General features: G+C 42.0%; 1 protein-coding gene across 1 annotated transcript in view; it reads right to left on the reverse strand.

The window, feature by feature from the left end:
- LOC131895352 (glutamate receptor-interacting protein 1-like) overlaps positions 1-22504 on the reverse strand; it is a 143161-nt gene that overhangs the window by 82048 nt on the left and 38609 nt on the right. Inside the window, exon 2 of the mRNA XM_059245792.1 lies at positions 14240-14320. The gene's annotated coding sequence lies outside the window, so the exon portion shown is untranslated. The remainder of the gene's footprint in view (positions 1-14239; positions 14321-22504) is intronic.

Raw genomic sequence — 22504 nt, forward strand, 5'->3', positions numbered from 1 at the left:
CTGACTGATTTTGTAAGTGGTAGCAGACACACTCTTCTGATCCTCCAGGGTCCCCAACTCACTGCTGCTGTCCCCACACTTGTGGTTTAAATCTGAAATGTCTCCCATTGGGTCTGATTTAGGAGGCTCAGTTCCCAGGCAGTGGTGCTATTTGAAAGGAAGTGGGGGCTTAGTTAGCACTGCTAGGGTCCCAGGAGTGGGCTTTAGAAAGGACCACATTAACACTAAAATCCCTTTTAAACTATAAGCCCATACAACTCTTTTCTTCCCTTGAGATGGGCCTGGTGGGTATTTTGGTTACAGCGATGCTAAAACCCCATCTTGTGGAGATGGGTGTGGCCTGTGACTTGTACCTAACCAGGAGGATTTGCAAAGGTTCCAAATGTATGTTATCACATTTATACGTGGAATTCGGTGCCCAGCCTGCCTGTGACTTCCCCCCTTTGTGGCCTATGAAATAGTAGACTGTAGTGGGGGCTGAAGGTGACCTCTGGAAGACAAGGAATTGAAGCTCTGAACTTAAGTCTGCCAACAGACCGAATGAGCTTGGGAATAGATCCCTCCTTCATCAAACCTCGGATAACACTCTTGCTTTGTAAGACCCTGGGGAGGGCAGATAAGCCACGTTCAATATCCTAATATACAGAAACGGAGAGATAATACGTGTGTATGGTTTTAAGCTGCTGGATTTGTGGTAATATTGCTAAGCAGAAGTAGATAATTAATATAGATGCTTCATGTGTATTAACTTTGATAATCCTCATTGTAGTCTCATTTTGCACAATGGGAATGCTGAAGCATGGAACTTAAACAACCCACTTATTTCCACAGAGCAGCAGGTAGCCAGGCTGCTGACACTGGAATAAGGCAGGATCGCTCCAGAGCCTGCTTCTAACCAAGAAAGAGCATGGCCCTAAGCTGCTTCCATATCAAATTTCCCATAATGTATCCCAACAGCATGAGTCAAACATCCAAAAACATGATAGCCACATAAACTGAACGAAAGAAATGTGTGTAGCCTGATCAGTCATCTGGGAGCATGACATGCACGGAAGAGCAACAAGTCTTGCCTCGAAATATTTCCTGACAAAACAAAACACATCTATGGCTGTCCTGTACCAGGGGGAGTAACAGGGATCGCTAACTGCTTGCATATGAGTCCTATTTCTGCCTTTAAGAATATACTACCCCTATGTTCTTATGACATGAAGTATTTAAAAATATTGATGACTTTTGGTTCAAATGGTGTGTGTGTGTGTGTGTGTGTGTGTGTGTGTTCGTTCATTGGTTCAGTGTGGCATCAACTACAGAAATACCTCTACACCTCCTCTTGTTTATCCTCTGGGAGACTGCCTGTGATATGCCCGTCAGGACAAGGTACTGTCAGGCAGTGCCAATTCATTGATATTACTTCTTGTGATGGTGGTTGTAGTGATTCATCCTTTGTAAAGATCTCTCCCTTAACAACCTGTAAGCTGCAAGTTTTAAGCTCTGAGGCTTACTGAGACTGAAATTCGAAGCCTTCAAATCAGTGTTCTTGGGAAAGAATGGAGGACTTGGGGAGGGATGAGGTGCTCTGCTATCAGCAGAGTGACGCTTGTCATTCTTAACATCTGTTAAATGCTCATCAAACCTGTGACTAATTCTCTGCTAAGTAGAGCAGTATATGTACGCAATAATCAGGAAGACAATCTACTTCCAAGCTAGAGCCTGACTGAAATAATTTCTGAGTCAGTCCTCAGCCGAGAGATGAGAGAAGTCAATTGAAACCACACACACACACACACACACACACACACACACACACACACACACACGGTTATTGAATATAATTTGGGAAAGGCTCTGTGAGCCTTCATTTTACTCATCCATGAAACTGAGTTAATTCTCTTCTTTTGTGAAAAAAAAATGAGACTAGATGATTTTTGGGTATCTGATGGATTCCTAGGAAGTGTCGGAACTCTTTTTCCTCTTCTCAAACCTAGATAAATATCATGGACATAAATATTTGGGACAATTGGACAAAAGGTGTAGATGGCCTAGTATTATAAGGAGTATCACTGAAGTATGAAAAACTAGCCTCAAGAAGTCATGAGATGAAGACCTGTAAGTTTTAGCTGACAGAAAGTTCAATGCAAATATTACTTCACTTAAAAGTACTGTCTTAAACTACATCACCCAGACAAGGGAAAGCAGTGAGTTGTTCTCTTCACACCATGGTCAAGGAAAGGTACTCTGTTTGGTCAACTTGGATGCTTAAGAGCATTGGCAAACTGAGAAAGACTAGCTGAGAATGGAAATCATGTCACACATAACAAGGGACTTAGGAAGGAATGTGTTTTGCTTGGTTTGAAAGCAACAACAGCAGGAAGAAATGATAAATGCATTCAAGTATGCACACGGCTGGTTTGAAGGGAGGGCAGAATAATTAGAGCTGCCAAGGAGTAAAGGCTTGAGGTGGGAAAATTCAGTCCATTGGCACAATAAATACTCAACAGGCAGAGATAGGAAACAATGGGCTACTTTGCAATACAGACAGTTCTATGTATTTAAACATATTGAAGTCAGACAAATTGCATATAGGATTTTTAATATTGAAAGTAGAATGCAGAGGAAGGGAATGTGGTGTGTGTGTGTGTGTGTGTGTGTGTGTGTGTGTGTGTGTGTGTGTATGTAAGACATAGGTATTAAAGTAGTCTGTTGTGGAATATTCCTTTACATTGTGTGAAGATATGTCACTGTGATTAGTTTAATGAAAAGCTAAATGGCCAGTAGCTAGGTAGGATTTTTGGGGCAGAGAGAATGCTGGGAAGAAGAAGGGTGGAAAAGCCAGCCAGACACAGAACAAGTTGGACACACAAAATGAGATAGGGTTAAAAGCCATGTGAGAGAACATAGATTAATAAAAAAATGGGTTAATTTAAGTTATAAGAGCTAGTTAGAAACAAGCCTAAGCTATCAGCCGAACTTTCATAATAAGAGGTCTCTATATGATTATTTGGGAGCTGGCTGGTAAGACAGATAAAGACTTGCTCCAAATCCGCCTATAGTAGTCTGAATCCTATTTCTACCTCACCCCTTTGTAAGGGGTGATTCATAAGAGCAATGGGATCCTAATGCAGATAAAATAAACCTGGACCACACCCACTTGAAAATCCTGAAGTATTTGAATGACTGGTTTGGGGGGAGCTTTTAATAGAGGAACATTTCTTTGAATTGAAAGAACAGTAACCTTGAACTAGAGATGACTAGAGAAGCCAGCAGAAACAGTTGCAGAATAACTTGAAACAGAATATATTAAACTACTATGGTAGTTTAAATGAGAATGGCTCCCATAGATTCATACATGAATGTGGTCCTCAGTTGGCAGAACTGTTTGAAAAGGATTAGGAGGTGTGGCCATGTTGGAGGAGGTGTGTCACTGGGAGTGGGCTTTGAGGCTTTAAAAGTCTACACCATTCCCAGTAACTCTCTGTCTTCTGCTTGTGGATCAGATGTAAGCTCTCAATAACTACTCCAGCAACATGCTGGCCTGCCTGTGGCCATGCTCTCCACCATGATGGCTATGGACTCCCCCTCTGAAACTATAAGCCCTGAAAAATTCTTCTATAAGTTGTCTTGGTCATGGTATCTTAGTACAGCAAAAGAAAAGTGACTAATACAACTACCAGAAAGTCTCAAAGATTTCTTACAAAACATCCTGGGAGCTCATACGAAGAAATGACTGTGGCAAAGAGAAACAGGGGGAGGAAGGCTAGTGGAACCAGCAAATAATATGTGGGGATGGCATGGGAGACAACATCAAAAGAGCAAGCCTACTTCATCCCCTTTGGATTGGAGGAGTCATGTTTTATGAGAGAGAAGGGTTATGCATTCTATACTCTGTAGTGATTCCCTAACATGGCCCAGGAAACCCACTCACTCAGTCTTGGAAATGACATCTCTTCTTCTTGAAAGCTTTAGCATCCCTTCCCCTCACACTCCACAAAGGGCTTCGCCTCTTCTTTTTCCCTTCTCGTCAGGAGCTCTGTTATCCACCAGCCTCCTCATGGTCTTTCTTCTCAGGGCACTCTGGCTGGGTTGGGCACTCAGCCTCTTCATAGACTGTGCTTTGCTTTGATCCCCACTGGCAACAACCTCCCACTGAACAGGCGAACCTGGTTAGCACACAAGCTTTCTATCCCCTTTCATGTTTACATCTCTATAGATACGCACTGATATTGGGCTCAGTATTTTACACCCTTCACAGTAGAATATGGCTTTTCCTGAGCACACAGGGCACCATACATTCTTGACCTTCTACATACGTCATTGCCTCTCTTTTTAACATGCCTTCTGTTGTATTGTCTCTTGTTCCTGACCTCTGAGAACTGCCACGTCCCAGGCTCAGACTCTGGACCTTGTCTCAATCTACCTGAACTACCTACATGATTTCTGTTACTCCCAAAGGCACAGACTCCACCTCCACACTGCCAGACCCAGAATGTGAATGTCTAGCCTTGATCTCCTTCTCTGAGTTTTCAGGGTTCATCTTATCCCATGCTTCCTGTATGGTTTTCTATCTCTGTAAATGGCATCAGTATTTACCCAAAGGGGAAGAGTAAAAGCTAAGGAATCACTCAAGAGTTCTCCTTCCGTCTGTCATCCCATGTCTAATTTGTGAGCAGTGTTTTGGGGGTGCTTTATCAATTGAATCATTTTTTTAGTACTGCTACCTCAACCCCCATCTCTCTTCCTCTCTCCTTCCATCTTAAAAATCTGATCATCTTTCGCTACTTCTCCGCTGGTCTAGGATGTCACCATTGCATGCCTGAAATACTACAACGGCCTTCTAAGAGGCCTTCTTGCTTTCACTCTTGTCTCCCATGAGCAGCTAGAGAGGTTAAAATGAAAAGCAAATCCCATCAATGTTTCAGCTTCTCCCGGCCTGCAATAGCTTCCATCATATTCAGAATCACATCCATGGTCCTATCATGACCTGTAAACTCCACTGGACCTGTGTCCTTTCTTTTCCAACCTCATCCCTTGCCACTCTAGCTTTCTAGAAATGGCGGGCTTCATCCCATTGCCCCAGCAGGCCAAGTCTGTTCTGATCTCAGGGTACTTGCTGTTTGCTTTACTAAGTACTCCCTCCTTCAGATCACTAGGTAAGGCCTCCATCATTTGCAGGCACTAAATGTTACTGCCTATTAGAGGGCATCTTTGTGTTTCTTTTTAAACCTATGGCCGCTCTCTTTCTTTTCTTCCCTATCACTTTCTAGTTCTATCAGTTCCCTTCACTGTGCTCACACCATAGCCTGACATCATGTTAGACATCTGTTGTGGATCTGAATCTACTGCCCCCAGTGGCCAACCACAGAAGCACAGAAGTATCTAGTCCTATATCCTTCACACCTATATCCATAGCATCTGGAACATATGAGGTGCTGGGTAGTTACATATCAAATGACAATGAGGATCACTCAGAATCAAAACTGAGAGACGATCATCTTAGTGATTATGGACTTATGGAACAAGTAAAGGATTGGCTGGGGAAAAGAGCAATCAGAGAGGCATGCTTTGGTGGAGGAAATGGGATCAAGATGCAGTGGTTTATATTCCAAGCAGAGAGGGGGTAGCACCAGGGGCCATCCAGTTCCCAAAGGGAATAAAGAGACTGGCTGATGGCTGCAAAGTATTTGCACATAAATATAGAACAGGAAATCTTCGTTATATATGTTTAAGTCTTTATCAGCAATAGGTTTAGAAAGGTTTTTAAAGAATTTAAATATATATTTAAGTTACAGATAATATATTAGTGAATGAATTTTATCTTTATTCACTGACTCTGATCATGGGAAATAAATATGAACTGATTCTATACATCTTTTTACAAGGCTAATATCTCTTCATGGGACACAGTGATTAATTTCATGAACTCAGTGGAATCTAAAGCCTTTGTTACTGCGCAGTTTTAAAAAGGAGATAAAAAGTGCATAGTTACAGTGTCACCAGGTTTAGAAGACATATTTAAAAGTCCACTGTGGCCTGCCGTATACCCACACATCAGTGCCTCTCTCAACCCTCATCAGAGAAGCTGCTTCTTGCAGAACAAACGGGAATTAAACAGAGACCCATAACTGGGCAGTGTGCAGAGAGTGAGCACTCAGTCCTAAATGGGATGTCTTCATCAGAGCCCTCTCCTCAAGGCTCAGAGATCTATGAAGAAGAGGAGACAGAAAGACTGTAAGACACAGAGGTGGTGGATGACTCCAGAGAAACAGTGTCTTCCAGATACAATGGGACTTGATACACACATGTACTTACAGAGACTGTGGCAACATGCACAGATAAGGTCCCAACATTAAGAATGGGAGTGGACACGGGACCCCGCCCCTAACCAAGAGGCTATTTGCCATTGAAACCTGCTGGCAAAGGGAAAACAAGTTTTCTCCAATGGAGTGTTACTGACCATATCAACACTCAGAGCAGCTAGCCAACGGAAAATGAACTCTCCATTTTTGTGCACAGGGTTGGGGGGGAGGACTTCTGTTTTCTTTTGTCTCATTTTTTTTTGTCCTATTGTTTTTTTGTGTTGTTTTATTGAGTGAAAGGGGGAGGGGCGAAATCAGGAAGTTGGGTGGGCAGGGATGTGGGGAGGATCTGGGAGGAGTTGGTAGAGGAGACACATGATCAAAATGCATGAGAAAAATTTTATAGAAAAATGTCTATGTAGCCAGTTTTAATTATTTTCCTTGAGCTGGAGGCTCTGAAAATCACAAATACATGGAACAATACTATTTGATAGTACAGTATTATATAACACAAAGTATACTATACTTAGTATATAATTTATATATGCTATAAAGCCTATAATTTATATAGTATATATAGTATATATAGTATATATATTTCTATATAGCATATAATTTATATATAATATATAATCTATATAGCATATATACTATATATCCCTAAATGTACAGGGATGCATAGCTATATATATACATTATATCATATATTTATCCCTATATATTATTTATATATAAATTATATATTTTATAATATTTATATAAATTTTATATATAGTATATATATTATATATAGTATATCCCTAAATATTACATTTGCTTCCTTAGTTATTCTAGACAGTCACTCAGAGAAAGAATTATATGAGCCCCAGGATCCCAAGCTACTGCACATTATTCTATCTCTAATAACAGCACCGATCACTGAGGACTGAGATGAAAACGTAGCCTGGACAGACAGGACAAACCTTCATAGCCTCTCAGCACCTCAGAGAAGAGGTTCTGTTGGCCTCCAGAAGACAAAGTTTTTACATCTCATTATCAGCAAGGATTCTCTCTACCACCTTCATCAACTGCTCACCACAACTCTGGTCAAAACTTACATTAATCTAGAGTTTATTCAAGCTTCCTACTTTCTAGACTTGTGACCTTTGACAAGCAACTTTAGCTCCTAGAACATCAGTTTGGCCATCTCTGTGGAGGGCACTAAAACTCACTCTGAGATGTTGCGTGGAAGAAGTGAAGTGAGGTGGGAAGAAATGAAGTGAGGTGGGAATTTATCACCATTTGGAACACAGCATGTAATGAGTGGCAAGTACTTCTCTACTACCTGTCCACTGCTTCCTGCTGCCTGTGTTCTCTGTCTCTGGATCAGGTTGGACTGTGGTCATTTCATCCCTTTATTTATATGCTTGGGGTTCACATTGTGTGGTGTCCTCTTTCTCATTTAGTTTCTTTTCATCTTTAAGCGGAAGCCCCACAGGCATTCCATGTCCACGCAAATGACCTTTTCTGCACCATAAATCAGCTACCCACTTATGTACCCATAAAGTGCCGAGTATTAGGATTCTCAAGGTCACTCTCAAGACTTGCATTCCAAGTCAGCGTCTCCCAAAGTATGTGGTATAAAAACGTTGGTGGATACCACATGCTTTAGGGGGATGGATAAACTTTTGTTTTAAACTGTTAGGTGGAAACTTATTTATAGTATAAAAATAAATTTGGCATATCAAACTCAGATATTGAAGTGCAAGAGAAGATGTAGACAAGAATCAGTTCAAATGTCCTTGAAAAATTAGAGTAATTATAATAGAAGCAGAACCTAGCTACATAACAAAGCTTGCCAATTGAGTGCCTGAGATCCAGGAAGCTGGTCTGTCATTTAAGGCTGATAGATAAATGTGGTGTAACCATGGGACCTAGGGCTCAAATCCATAGTAAATTACGTAAACTGCCTCTTCACGGTCCTCACATGCTGGTCAAGAAAGACAGCTTTCACCTCTCCCGATTTTCTAAAGTCACTTCATTTTCAACCCCGAATTGGAGGTCCCTCTAACTTGATGAAGGGAGATATTGATTTTCCTTCGCTGCAAGAGCTTTGGAGGGGAAAGAATTCCCTGTAGTTCTTAGACACACATCCCCAAGCTTTCTTGTACAGTGTTTCTCCGACACCGTGGGCTGTACTAGTTGTGGTCAGAGCCAATCCTTCTGACCCCTGAACATACCTAGAGCATGGCATTGCCAAATGCCATCACCCCTACAGCACAGGAGTCTCAGGACACATTGGGGCAAAACAGGAAGTCACTACAAATAATCTTCCCTTGAATTGCAGGCAGGGGGAGGAATTACTGGGAAATTTCTTGCTGCATATGTACCACTTTGCTGTAGTTTAGCCCTGTTTATTTACTAGTAGGCATGAGAGACATTCAAACACAAGAGGCTGACATTTCTGAATTGCTAACGAAGGCTTCCAGCATTGAGCACACAAATCAAACTGCTCATTTCACTCAGCAATACTTGAGATCTCAGTTTGTATCCCAGTCACACACAGCAAACTGGATCAGCTCTCTGGGAGAAATCTTAACATTTACCGGCCGTAATAAGTCATGATTCTAGCCCGCAAGATTCTATTTATAAACTCTCGAATGTTTTCCCACACGTTAGCCCTTTTCTATACAGTAACAATGAAATGAATCCTCTCCATCTTGTCAATTTTAAACTGTTTCTCCAGGTGAGGGAGGGCTGCACAGATCTCTTCTGCTCAACAGAAACCAATGAGTCGAGGGAGAGAGCTCTGACCTTTAGAAGTCTTTGGTTTCTAGTTGATCTATATTTCACTCATTAATTCTGGGAGGTGATCTCCTTAGAAATGTCATATTCGGTGCACACTCAAGAACAGTGTGGATATTTGCTGCAGACTAAAGGAATCAGCAGGCTAGGACAACAGAGGCTGTTGTATACTTTAGTAGGCAGTCAACTGTCATAGGACTCAGCCTTTGCAGAGTCAGCTGCCTCAGAGTCTTTGCTCATTTAGTCATGCTATAAATACCAACTGAATACCCACTGCCTGTACAGTCCTGTCCTGTTCACTAGAGATACCAAACAAAACAAACATACTACCTATCTTATGTCACTTACATTTTCTTGAGGGATGGAGAAAGAAAACAGTAATAATAATTTATCAATTAATTTCAGATTGTGCTAAGTACAATGGGGGAAAAAAGTGAAAATCTGCAAGGGTAGAGTTGGGGATGTCCTCACTCTTGACCATCATCTTGATGCTTATTTTAAAAATAAAGGAGCCATTTTTAGCTAGCTTTGTAAATAGTCAGGGATGAAAGGCAGCACCTGCAGGACCAGTCCTTGTACGACATTTCCTACTTGGAGGGTTCAGCAGACTTCCATCTTCTATCTGGCAAGACTCATTTCTTTTTTGGAGAGTTTCATCGATAGAACTAAAGAGCTGGAGTAGACTCAGGCTCTAAAATCTGAGCAAACAGCCTCTGCATGCCTGAGCACTGACACAGCTATAAAATCCTAGTGCCAATGTCACACAGATATCTGCTGGAATAATGAAAATGTGGATCGATGAAGCATCAGAGGGTGTGAACAACAATGGCAGGAAAATGATAATAGAGACATAAAGACCTTCAACATTTTAAATTGTCCTCTCTCCATAACTCAAAGTTGCCAGTTCTCCATGATGTCCAGGGCCTGGCAATCTTTTCCCCTCAGATCTGTGACTTTTGAGTCCATGTGGACCCTTCCTGGGTGTATTCTAACAGCTCTCCTAGGTACCTCTTGGACCATGGGACACATTTTAGACTCTCAGCCTCATATTTAAATGTCAAGCTCAAATATCTATATGTGACAACAAAGAAAGACTGAAACTTGGTCACTGATGAACCAATCAATATCTTTTGTAATATTCCGCAAAGGGAAAAAACACCTGCCACAACTTTCTGTGACTGAAATCTGGATGTAGATTCAAGACAATTGTTCTGGGTGCCCTGAAGCTTTCGGAAAGATAACAGAGGTGATATCTCATAGCTTGCCACATCTGTCAGTAGTACAAGGTTCCTTATGAAGACTGTTGTGACCAAGGAAAGACATCCTCTGTGGAAAGGGAGACAAGCCAAATCAACAGGACACTAACTCTAGGACTTGGAGTCTAGTGCACTCTCCTATTTCTTCCCTTTACACACAATAGACAGATACGATTCAAAATATTTTCTTCAAGTAGGAAAAACCACAAACTATTTCCAAAGCTGTCAAAGCTAAAGTATGAACAGATTTTCACTGATGTGCATGACCCTCTAATCAGCCTAATTCCCCTTCACCAGTAATCTGCCAATTAAAGGGGCCTCAGATCAAAAGCCTTTTCATAAAGCTAGACATGTGGTATCTGATAGCTCAGAATACCTTTGAAATTGGAACTAATTTTATCTTTGAAATAAGATTAAAACCTTACTTCATTATTATTATTATTATTATTATTATTATTATTATTATTATTCTTTTTCAAGACAGGCCTTCTCTTTGTAGCTCTGGCTGTCCTGGAACTCACTCTGTAGACCAGTCTGGCCTCAAACTCACAGAGATCCACCTGCCTCTATTTCCCTGAGTGCTGGGATTAAAGATGTGCACCATACCCAGCTTATTATTATTTTTTTTTATAGAAGGTTATCCTTAAATTTACCCTCCAATGTCACAGGGCCAGTCACATCATCTTTTACCACCATTGCTGAAAATTAACAAAAGCTTGTGAAAGTCAAAAAAATCTTTTTGTTTTTAAATTTTATGCCACAATAGACATGATTAAAATGAGGAGTGCCCAAATAATATTAATAATGCATTTTCTTTTATCCAAAGCAAATGCACTTTGTTCCTAAGAGATTTTTTAATACATTGCCTTTTTTTTTTCTTTTGTGGAAGGGAAAGGAGGGGGATGAAAGGATTTAACGAAAGATACATATTTGACTTATGATTATAAAGTAATTGCTATACTAATTTTGAGTTTACGTGGAGATACTGGGTTTTGAAGTAAATGAAAAGCAAATTACATTTCTGTTCAAACATTCAAAGTTACCCCTTTGGTACAGAGCTTCTAAGAGGTACTATCTGCTAGGCCATGGAAATAGTGCAGCCACATTACAGGAACTTATATGGACTAGATCTGTATTTGTACAAAAACTTTCCAAGGCTTCAATTGTCATAAAACTTTTACAGACAATCTTAAGACGTCCTTTCCTACCTCATCCTCTCCTTCCGCCCATCAAAGAAAAGGCCAATAGGAATAGTTAAATTCAATCATCATTATGGAAGGCCGAGTGTACAGCTTTGCAGGCAGACATGGGACATGCCTGTTCTCTGAAGGGTCCTGCCTCCTTATGCTGCCTTACCCCACAGGAGCTGGTGAGGTTAAATGGCTCTGGGACAGCACCTGCCTTGGGAGGTCTCTCTGCACAAAGATCAGAAGCTGTTTGATGAGCCAAGACTGTATTCTCATTGAGGCACTGTTCTCTAAATATAGTTACTCTGCTCCGAGGGTGGTAATCATACCTCCAGGGAAGTGAGATTGGAAGGTGAGCACAGGAGAGAGAGAGAGAGAGAGAGAGAGAGAGAGAGAGAGAGAGAGAGAGAGAGAGAGAGAGAGAGAGAGAGAGAAAGAAAGAAAAGCTGCAAAATTAAATCCAGCTTAGTCCACAGACCACTCTGGGGATTTCTGCGGAAGCTCCAGCAAATCGTGAACATGTGTTTGCCAGGCATCTTGCCCTGTCTATTTTCCGTCCTGGACGGTGCAAAAGAAAAGATGGAGAAGCATCATCAGGGGAATTGTCAAGATTTCTTGATGCTGGTTTTTACCTCTGAGGGACTTCTTGCTAAGGTTCTGGGGCTGCGCCCTTCATTTTCCCAAACAAGGGTTTACGGGTACTGGAAAGCGAGAGAGTAGAGCAGTCCCAGAATTCCAAGAGTGCTTAGTTAGTGGGGGAGGAGTTTGGGAGAAGCTTGTTTTCTGTGGAAGCTAGCAGGAAGGAACCATCAACCATTTAGAGTCTCAGCCCTCTGGCTGCTGTACCTTTTTCTCTTGGATTGTTTTAAAGATAGAGAAGATTTTTGAAGGCCCATTCCCTCTGGGCCCTGCTCTGTGAGGGATGAGCAAAGAGAAGCTTCTTTGTGGCCAAATTCCATGAGAATAACACATGACGCCTACAACAAAAATCTTAATTCCAGTGACCTTAAATCACCCACAGTGGGAAGAACAAAAATTCTGCAATGAAGAATTACTTGTGGGTGTAAAAGAACAGTTATGATTTACCAATCTAACCCAATGGGTAATGTGACTATAAGAAAATATCTGTCCCCTCAAGTGAGTTACAATTTCTTACGAAAAATTAGAAAAATTCTTGGAAGGAAGTCATGGATCCTAGCCTATGGCACGTTGTCACTGTGACCACATGCCTAAGATAATGCCATGAGAGAGAGGGCTATATTTTGACTTATAGCTTCAGAGGCCTTGGTCTGTGGTCATTTGGTTCCATTTGTAAGGTTGGTTCCCATGGTAAGGAAAATCAAGTATCTTACATTCTTATCAAATATGGAGCTCTAGTGTCCTTCCCCAGTGGGCAAGGGTAGTGGGAAGTCTCTTACCTCTTTCTGGACGAGAAATGCCAGGTACCAGCAAAGGTAAAGAAGTCAGGTAGGGGAATGATATAGGGCTGGCATTATTGACCTTCAAACACTGGCTGGGCACTTTCTTATAGCCATGAACACAGTTTAGAGATGGCTCCAATAGTTCTTCTAAATGTGACCAGCACTAAGAATGATGTTTTACAGAATGGAACAGAAATGTTCCTATGGCACTGGGTGTTGCCGACCAATTCTGTAATTTAAACTACTTCAGAATTTTCAAAGCGGCAACATAAGGAGGTACAGCAGATGCATGTCTCTTTATAAGCTATGGATTTTTCCTGATAACTCTAAAGCTTTAAATGAGACTTAAATACAACCAAAGGCAACTCTGAAAACACCAGACAGAAACCATGAGCCGAGTTTCCCACAACTATACTCGTCTTGTTCTTATTCAAATGCAACATTCCCTCTTTCATCAAGCAATTGGCCAATCTATTCAACTTAATGTAGGAAACGCTGCTCTGTAACTCCATAACTGCCCAAATTACTCTCGTCTAAAGTCCTATAGTTTAGTTTTAGCCGTGCTTAATGAAATATATAAACACTTTAAATGGCTCTTTAAATCCTATTAATGCTTCTAACCCAGCTCTTATGCACAGGTGCTCTCACAAATGGATTTTTAATTATCAAGTGGAGACAGTATTTTGCATTTCCTTCCTTTTTTTTTTTTAATTTGACAATGTACATGCTTTTATGCCATCCTCAAAACCAAAGCTTCAAAGTATTGGTTTTGAGGCAGAACATTTTAATATATTTCCCACAAAGGTTTTGTGTGAAAAATGTCACTCATTGTACTGCAAGAAACCAAACCATCTTCCTAAGGACTCAAAGCCCCTGAGTTTTACAGAGTCCATCCAACTGAAGCAAAACTAAATAGAAAGAGATGAGAAGAAAGGAGTTGTTTTGGGTCCACACACCATCGACATATAGTTCTGCTCTGCCAGGCACTTCAGGGAAGAAACGGATGCTGTCATGAAATCTATTTTGCTGAAACCAGAGAGAAGACTAGCAAAAGACAGAGTTGTTATCAGTTCAAGACATTTTACAAAGGGTTTTGTGGTGTCAGGCTACAAGATGAATCCTCGGAGGTCAGCAAGGTTTCCTGACCCAGTTTCTGTTCATTGTTTGTACGAGTCGTGTGGAATGCCGTCCACGCTCTATGAGCAACATGGATGCCAGGTTGGAATTATTTAGGACCACCAAATAACAGGGTTCAACAATAAGTAAAACAGCTGAAATATCCAACAGTCTGGTCTAACCTGGGATGCTCTGTCTCCTCACAGCCAATGCTCCGTCAGGCGGCTTTGTCTGGCTGGCAGATTTAGTGTAGGGACTCTCATCTGCAACGGCACAAGGAAGGGTTTCGTTAATTTCCATCCAGTTCCCAGCGCGGTGAAGATCTGTCACGGATTGCAATCCTTCTTCCAGAGAGAGGTAGCCAGGGGTAGGAAGAAAATGACGGTGACCTGAGCCCTACATTCGGGTGAGTTTTAGGATGGGTGGATGTTCTAAACATTAGTTTCTTCTTGAGAAAGAGAAACACAATTCTCAGGTAAAGATCAAAAGCTAAAATGTACATGGAGACATTTTTAAAATGATAAGAAGTGCACTAATAGGCATGCCAATCCTTTGCCCGTTGTCTACACCCACCAATAAGCAATGAGTAGGTGGAGCAGGAAGATAAAGATCGAACCAAATGGCTCAGTGGACACTGAGAATAATCAGGTAGAAGAATGCAGGACAGGAGCGGAAATGCAGAATTGCAGAGAAGCGGATGAAAGAACGTTAGTACCGCCAGAGAATAAGGACAGCAGTTAGTAGGCTCTTCTTGGGAACATGAACCAGCATTCAGGGTAAAGCAGAGGAGTGGGGTCATTCCAGAGGTCAGATTGGAGAGGCTGAGAAATGGGGACAGCTTGGCAAAAGAAGACAAGGATTGCAAAGAGCTGTAAGTTCTTTCGAAGAGAAATGGGTTAAAAACAACCTGCCGTGCACTACAAAGAGCCACTGAGAAGACAGGGGGTCCAAAGCGCTGCACATTTGTGAGCATTAGGGAAGAGGCTGAGCAATGGAAACAGGAGGTGCCAAGATCACGGAGGAGATGGGGCCACCAAATTATAAGTGAAGAGATTGGCTTAGGATGTCTTCTGAGTTGGAAACATGAGTCGTGACATGGGGGAGGCTCACGTTAGTGTTAGCATAGGAAGGAACAATGCTTCCAAGTTTACACCGAAGCATCGGTTGTGGTTAGTAAAGGAGATGGAAGGAGGAAAAAAAAAACCCTTAAGCATCTCAGGAACAGGATTGATATGGCTTGAGAGAAAAAAAAAAATCCTGTAAAATAACGACCCAGCACACTCAGTCAAGCTGTGTGACACGGTGACACCTTATCCCACACTGGGACATGTTTGTTAGAGCTGTCATTGTTTTAACTGGAAATCATTAAAGGATTAAAAGGCATCATATTGCACATGGCAAACTATTAAATGTAACAAGCATTTAATTCAGCAGCAAGGTTTATCATCTGAGGGCTGGGGCCCATTAATTCTCACAACTCGGTGGTGTGTGTTTCCACAGCAAAATGCTCATTTCTTCCCTAGGATGTATGTTTCCTGGAAACGATTCACGAATTCTCCATAAAACGAGCCGTGTCTTTATAAGCAATGACAAAAGGAAAGATTAACACTGCTGTAGTGGCAATTAACTTGAAGAACGGCAGGCATGTCGTTTCATGTTCATATACCATTTATCACACAATGCTGTTCGTTTTTTTCTCCCCAACCATAACAAAGCTATCGGCTTTAGGGTACCGAAACAATTGACATCATTCACGTTGGTTCTGAGGCAGCATCTTACTTAGGTATTACACTCATCTCATTGTAAACACCGTGTTGAGGACAATATCATAAAACAAATCTAAGCATTCCATCATGAAAGGGGCCATGTGTCCCACTACCCGTTTCCTCCTAAAGAGGCCAGCGAGGTGCCCACCTTGTAAGTTTAATAACCAGCCTTCGCTTCCTACAACCATCATCCAAACCTGAAGAGGCGAGTCAGTTTCCCACATTGTTAATTTAATAACCAGACATTCGCTTCCTACAACCTAGTTGTAGCTGGTTCTGTGCAAAAGTCTGAGCCTCACAAGACTGTTTCAATATTGTATTTCCTTTCCTTGGCCACAACTTGGCAACCTCTCATGTATAAAGACGGAGCCCTGAGCCAAGTGATGTCCATTACACACCCAGGTTCAGGAATGGCAACCTAACTAAGGCTTCTTCAGTTTTCAACTGGTCAGTAAGGCCCTGGGTTGAATGAAGTGTTGGGGTTTCGTGAAGGGCACCAGAGCTTTTCCCAGGAGGACTTTTGGGTGACTTTCCTTTCACGCTCTGTTTTAAGGAGGAGACCATTTTTTAAAAAAGAAATTCACCTAGTCTGCACTATAGAAATAGTCAACCCTGTTGACCTGTTTTCTCATTTATATTTGAAAGCTACTTCCTCGATTGAGGGCTAAGATCCTCCAGTAAAAAGGTTGAAACTGAACTATAGATGGCCACCTGACCAGCGTCTACATCACCATTTGCTGCCTACACCCTCCCTCCCTCCCTGAATCAAGCACGTCCTTCCCAGGCGCACGGGAAAGGAAATGTGTATCTGAAAGCCAAAAGCTGTGTTGGCCAAATAATCGTATGGGAAAAGTTCAATATCAGTGAAGAATAGCTTGCTAAAGACATCAGGGTGATGGCTGCAATGCTTGATGGGAGTGAGGCTGGCAACACTTGTCATGAGCCCTCTGGAGGGCTGAGCAGCAGAGAGGCCTGGTACAACTTAATGCTGTTACGAAGAGACTTCACAAGAAGCTGGCTCTTCACTTTCAGTGTACCAGAGGCACCACAGGTTCTCAGCTACCCAACTCAGAATGGACCTCGGCTCTCTGGAGGTGATGTCTGCAAATGGAAATTGAGAAAAGGCACAGGACCATCAGCAGTCAATACTCCACTGTAAGACACCAAAGAGCAAGAAAGACAGGGTATATTTTGTTTTAACCTATTTTACTTTTTTAAAAAGAGTAAAATATTTAATATATTATTTTATGTGTCTAGTTGTTTTTCTTGTATGTATAGTTGTGTACCATGTGTGTGCCTGTCTAGTGCCTGTGGAGGCCTGTAGAGGGCATCGGATCCCCTGGGACTGGAGTTACAGATGGTTGTGAACTGCTGTGTGAGTGCTGGGAACTAAACCTGGGTTTTCTGGAAGAGCAACAAGCATTCTTAACTGCTGATCCAACTCTCCAGCCCCTTATTTTAATTTTAACTATGTGTGTGTGTGTGTGTGTGTGTGTGTGTCTATGTCTGTGTGTCTGTGTGGGTATGTGTGCACAAGTGCAGTTCCCCACACAAACCAAAAGAGGCTTGAATCCCCTGGAACTAGAATTACAGACAGACGTGAGTCACCTGATGTGGGTGCTGGAGACTTTATATATATATATAAAGCTGCTCTCCTAACTGCTGAGCTATCTCTCCAGCTTATGAATTTTAAATCCTTTACCCAAAAGCATGGGAACCAATGGAGGTTTCTATTACACTTTCTCTCTTGTGTCTTTTAAGCTGATTTGTATATTTATCCATAGAACTTCATACTTATATGGTAGTGTAAACAGCTTTTTAAATGTTATGGTTAATACTGAAGCCCAGAGAGATTTGTAGATGGAAACACCCTGAAAGTGAGCCTAGACTGAACTTAATTTTCTTATTTCCAGACTTGAAAGATCTTAGTTCCTCTTGGATAGACAAAATTTTACAGGCCCATAATGAGTCCGCATGCTGTTGTGGCAGGCAAGGATGTGATGTGTCTTGGCACACAAAGCCAACAGACACTGTGTGGTGTGGGTACCTCCCATGGGAAAGCCTGGGAAGTGTGTCATCTTTTCCTCCTGTGGAAATGTGAACACATTATTCTCTCTCCTCATCTGATTGCATAAAGTGATGAAGAATAAAATGATATGATAGAACCAAATCATAGGCTCAGCTTTATATTTAAAGTGTGTGTGTGTGTGTGTGTGTGTGTGTGTGTGTGTGTGTGTGTGCCCATACAGGTCACAAGAGGGCACTGGATCTCCTGGAGGTGGAATTACAAATGGTGTGAGCTCCCTGACATGGGAGCTGGGAACCAAACTCTGTTCCTTTGCAGGAGGAATATGTTCTCTTTGCTGCTGACCCATTTCTTGAGCCCCCCAGTTTTACCTTTGGATCATAAAAATCTAAAAGGAATGCCAATATAATTCCTTGCTCCCCAGTATGGTCCTAAAAAAGCCTTTGGATTTCTTTTAAGATACACATTAATATTTTCACTTTGTTTCATTATGGAGCCAACTTTCATATGTAGAAAAGAATTAAACATAGATCAAATAATAAAATATCTGAGTGCATAACATTTCTAGAACAGTACAGCATAAGTAATAGGCATTCAGTAATATTTTGCTGATAGACTACAGTATTATGAAAAAGTATATAAGCATATTCCCACCCACCTCTGTTTTTCTTTCTTTTAGTTTTTATTTTGGTGGGGGGAATCTAGGTTTATAGACTATCCCTGTTAAATTCACATTATAACCCAACAATTATTAACTGACAACCTAATGCGACAGTCTAAACTACTTTTTCATTTTGTGGTTGGTACCATGGCATGTTAGAAATATGTATTTATAAAACTGGTATTAAATATGTATTTTCTTTCACATTTATTCAGATTTTTGGGGACAATTTGTCAAACAATATTTATTTGTTAACTGATGTACTTATTGAAACAAGGTCTCTTGTAGCCCACATTGCTTTTGCATTTGCTAGGTAATTAAGATGGCTTTGAACTCTTGATCTTTCTGCTCTACCACCTGAGTCCTGGGGTTACAGATGTGTGTGGTAATATTTTAGTTGTGCTGAAATGTGATTTTATTTGTATGTTAATAAATAAAAGTTTGCCTGGATCAGAGGTCACATAGCGAGGTCACATAGCGAGCCGTAAGCAGAGTCAGGTGGTGGTAGCCCATGCCCTTAATCCAATCATATGGCATACAGTTTATAAATAATATAAGTCTCTGTGTGTTTATTTGGGTCTGAGCAGCTGTGGGCCTGGGAGGCACTGGAGGAAACTCCAACTACAGATTGCCGCACCACACCCAGATAACAATCTTTAAAAATCACTCCTTTGAATACGAGTTCTGACTTTCAAGTCACCTTCAACTTTGTCATCGATAGTAGATCCCATTAACAAGGGACCCACTCAAAAGTCACTTTGGAGGCCAGACATGCCACTGCTGGTGAGCCACTCACTGCTTACTGTAACAGAAGCTGAAAGTGACAATAAATGTGATCTAGGGTGCCAGAACAGCCAGCCTTCTCTAATGGCATCTGTGTAGCTCACCCCTGTTACACACGGTGGTCTCCCACTGCCATAGGGATTTGAGTATTGGTGATAACCAAGAACAACAGGGTCCTTTGAGAGTCAGGGAGGCTGGGGATATGCCCTCTGTTGACGCAGAGGATAAACAAGTTGACAGAAGTTCAGAAGGGGCTTCGTTAAGTAAACACTTACAAGAACAACAAAGCAGGGTAGGTAAACCATTGGTCACCCATGTAGTAGTCACAGTTACTATCGCTGTGATCAAACACCATGACAAAAACAATTTGGGGAAGAAAAGGTTTATCTAGCTTATGCTTCCATATCGCTGTTCATCATCGAAAGAAGTCAGGACAGGAAACTAAAACAGAGCAGGAACCTGGAGGCAGGAGCTGATGCAGAGGCCATGAGGGATGTTGCTGACTGGCTTGCTCCCCATGGCATGTTCAGCCTGCTTTCTTATAGAACCCAGGACCACCAGCCCAGGGGTGGTACCACCCACAATGGACTGGGCCCTCCCACACTGGTCATTAAATAAGACAATGCCTGCTTACCGTCTGATCATATGGAGGCATTTTGTTAATTGATGTCCCCCTCCCTGAGATGACTTCACCTGTGTCAAGTTGACAGGCCACTAGCCGGCATACCTCACCTGCCCCTATTTGGCCAGAGTATTCACATACAAAGCACAGGAAGCAAGAACCAGTTCATCTGGTTGAATTGCTTCTTCCAAGTGAAGCTGTTGTCTATCAACTTGAAAAGCAAATAGGAGTCCTCTAAGGAGGAAGGCCCCACTGTGCATCACAAAGCCTACACTGGAGCTGGGAGGATCCCACAGTGGGGAGGGGACTCAGGTCCCTCACGTTATCATATCCTTCAAAGATTGCCTGGCATTGAACGAAAGCCATTCCTTGCATCTGGGCTCCTCAGAACTGGATATGACCATGGTTCAGGACAACTCTGGCTGTCTTCAGGGTTTTGCTGAAGAAAATAAAATTTAATTGCCTTTGGCTGAGTCTAATCAGCCCATGCTAAACAATTCCTAGCAACTAATTATGCACAATTGAGGCACCTGCTAAGCCAGCAGATCCCCCGAACTTCTTGATTAGGGAAAAAAAAAAAAGATATTTGGTGCACTTAAACATTATGACCATTTCCCAGCAGTGGGAGACAGGCATCTCATGAGACAAGGCTCACACGTGCCATTACAGACGCAGAAGAAAATGTTGCTTTCCACAAAGACACACAATGAAACCCACTGTGAAGGAAGTAATCTGTCCCCTGAATCCAATTAACGCTGGTGAATTTTAGTGCCTACTACGTGCAAACTAAGAATGGAAGAGAATAAAAGATAATGGAAGTGTAAGAAGAGTGGCATTTGCAGAGTTCTTTTTACTTCACAGGTTCCACTCCCCAAGTGGAACATGGTGCTTGATTCTCCTTAGGGGGATGCTAAGCCTGTGCTTAAGGGAACTGGTAGAGATGGGACACGGGAAGAGAGGGAGATCCACCATAATGGCCTGAAAGAGAATCTTGCCATTGGGGGTGGGGATGGGGGGGTGGGGTTAAGCTTTTGCCTACATGTAATGTTTTCTGAGCTCCACATGAACATATTTGTGGTAGTTTCTTTCTCTCATACCTCCATCTTCCAATTCAGTGGACTGCAATGGTGGTTTGAGGAGATCCCCAAACTTTTAAGCGAAATTTCCTGGAAAATAACTCTGAAAAGGTCTTGGGGGCAGAATTGTCTTACGTCTTTCTCTTCTCATTAAGGCAATGTGTATGATGAACCCATAGAAGTTCAAGCTCAAAGCGACAACCACATACCTCTCTTCAATTCTCAGTCATTCAGTATTCCCAGTTAAAGGAATCCTGTTTTGAGTGGTAGAGCAAGGAAAGAGATATCATGATAAATGAAGACACCATGGAAATAGGGAGAAGCAGAGTGCTAGGGAGGTTCCCAGGAATCCACAAGGATGACTCCACCATAGACTACTGGCAATAGTCGAGAGGGTGCCTGAGCTGGCCTACTCTGGTGATCGGATGACTGAATACCCTAACAGTCACCATAGAGCCCTCATCCAGTGACTGAAAGAAGCAGATGCAGAAATCCACAGCAGGGTCCCAGTCAGAGCTCCAGGAGTCCAATCAATGAGAGAGAGGAGGGATTCTATGAGCAAGAGATATAGAGACCATGATTGCAAAAAGGTACAGAGACAACTAGCCAAACTAGTGGAAACACATGAACTGTGGACCAATAACTGAGGAGCCCCCACGGTACTGGACTAGACCCTCTGGATAAGCGAGATAGTTGTTTAGCTTGAACTGTTTAGGGGTCCCCCAGGCAGTGGGATGGGGACCTGTCCCTAGTGCATGAGCCAACTCTTTGGAGCCTAGTGCCTATGGTGAGACACTTTGCACAACCTTGGTGCAGGGAGGAGGGGCTTGGACCTGCCTCAATGGAATGTATCAGACTCTGCTGACTCCCCATAAGAGACTTTGCCTTGGAGGAGGTGGGTTGGGTGGGGGGAGAGGCTTGGGGGCAGGAGGAGGGAGGACATGGGAATCTGTTGTTGGTATGTAAAATGAATAGAAAATCTCTTAATTAAAAAAGAAAGAATTCTGTTTTGCTTGGAATAAGTCAAAGCTACACCACGCATCTTCCCATGGGTAGAACGCTCTGCAGCTTTCTTAGTTTACACAGGTTTCAGCAGTCTTGCTTAGGCATGTGGAGACTACAGCCAAGTATACCTACTGGCAATGTACCATTAAAAAATGAGTTAATTGCATCTCCTTCACTAACCTGATTAAGCAGACCACACAGCTAGTTTGAAAGCAGAAGGAAATAGTGATGAGATGAATTTGATGGTAGGAGGTGAGGTAGAATTCTGCTCCATCATGGTCTCTCTCCTATTAAGAAAAGATTTTCTTGCTCCATTTACCGCTTCTCTTGTTATTTATTTCACATCTGCATGACATTAACGTCCATCCTGACTCTGCAGGTTTCATTATAGTTTTGTAATTCAGAGACAGATGTGCTTTATAGTCTTATGGGACCAGGGTTGATACTTTTAGACATAAAAAAAGTCTCCAAACAGCACAACTTCATCTTAAAAACAAAGGTACCACGG

This window comes from Peromyscus eremicus, chromosome 18 (genome assembly GCF_949786415.1).
Source record: "Peromyscus eremicus chromosome 18, PerEre_H2_v1, whole genome shotgun sequence".
NCBI classification, from domain to species: domain Eukaryota; kingdom Metazoa; phylum Chordata; class Mammalia; order Rodentia; family Cricetidae; genus Peromyscus; species Peromyscus eremicus.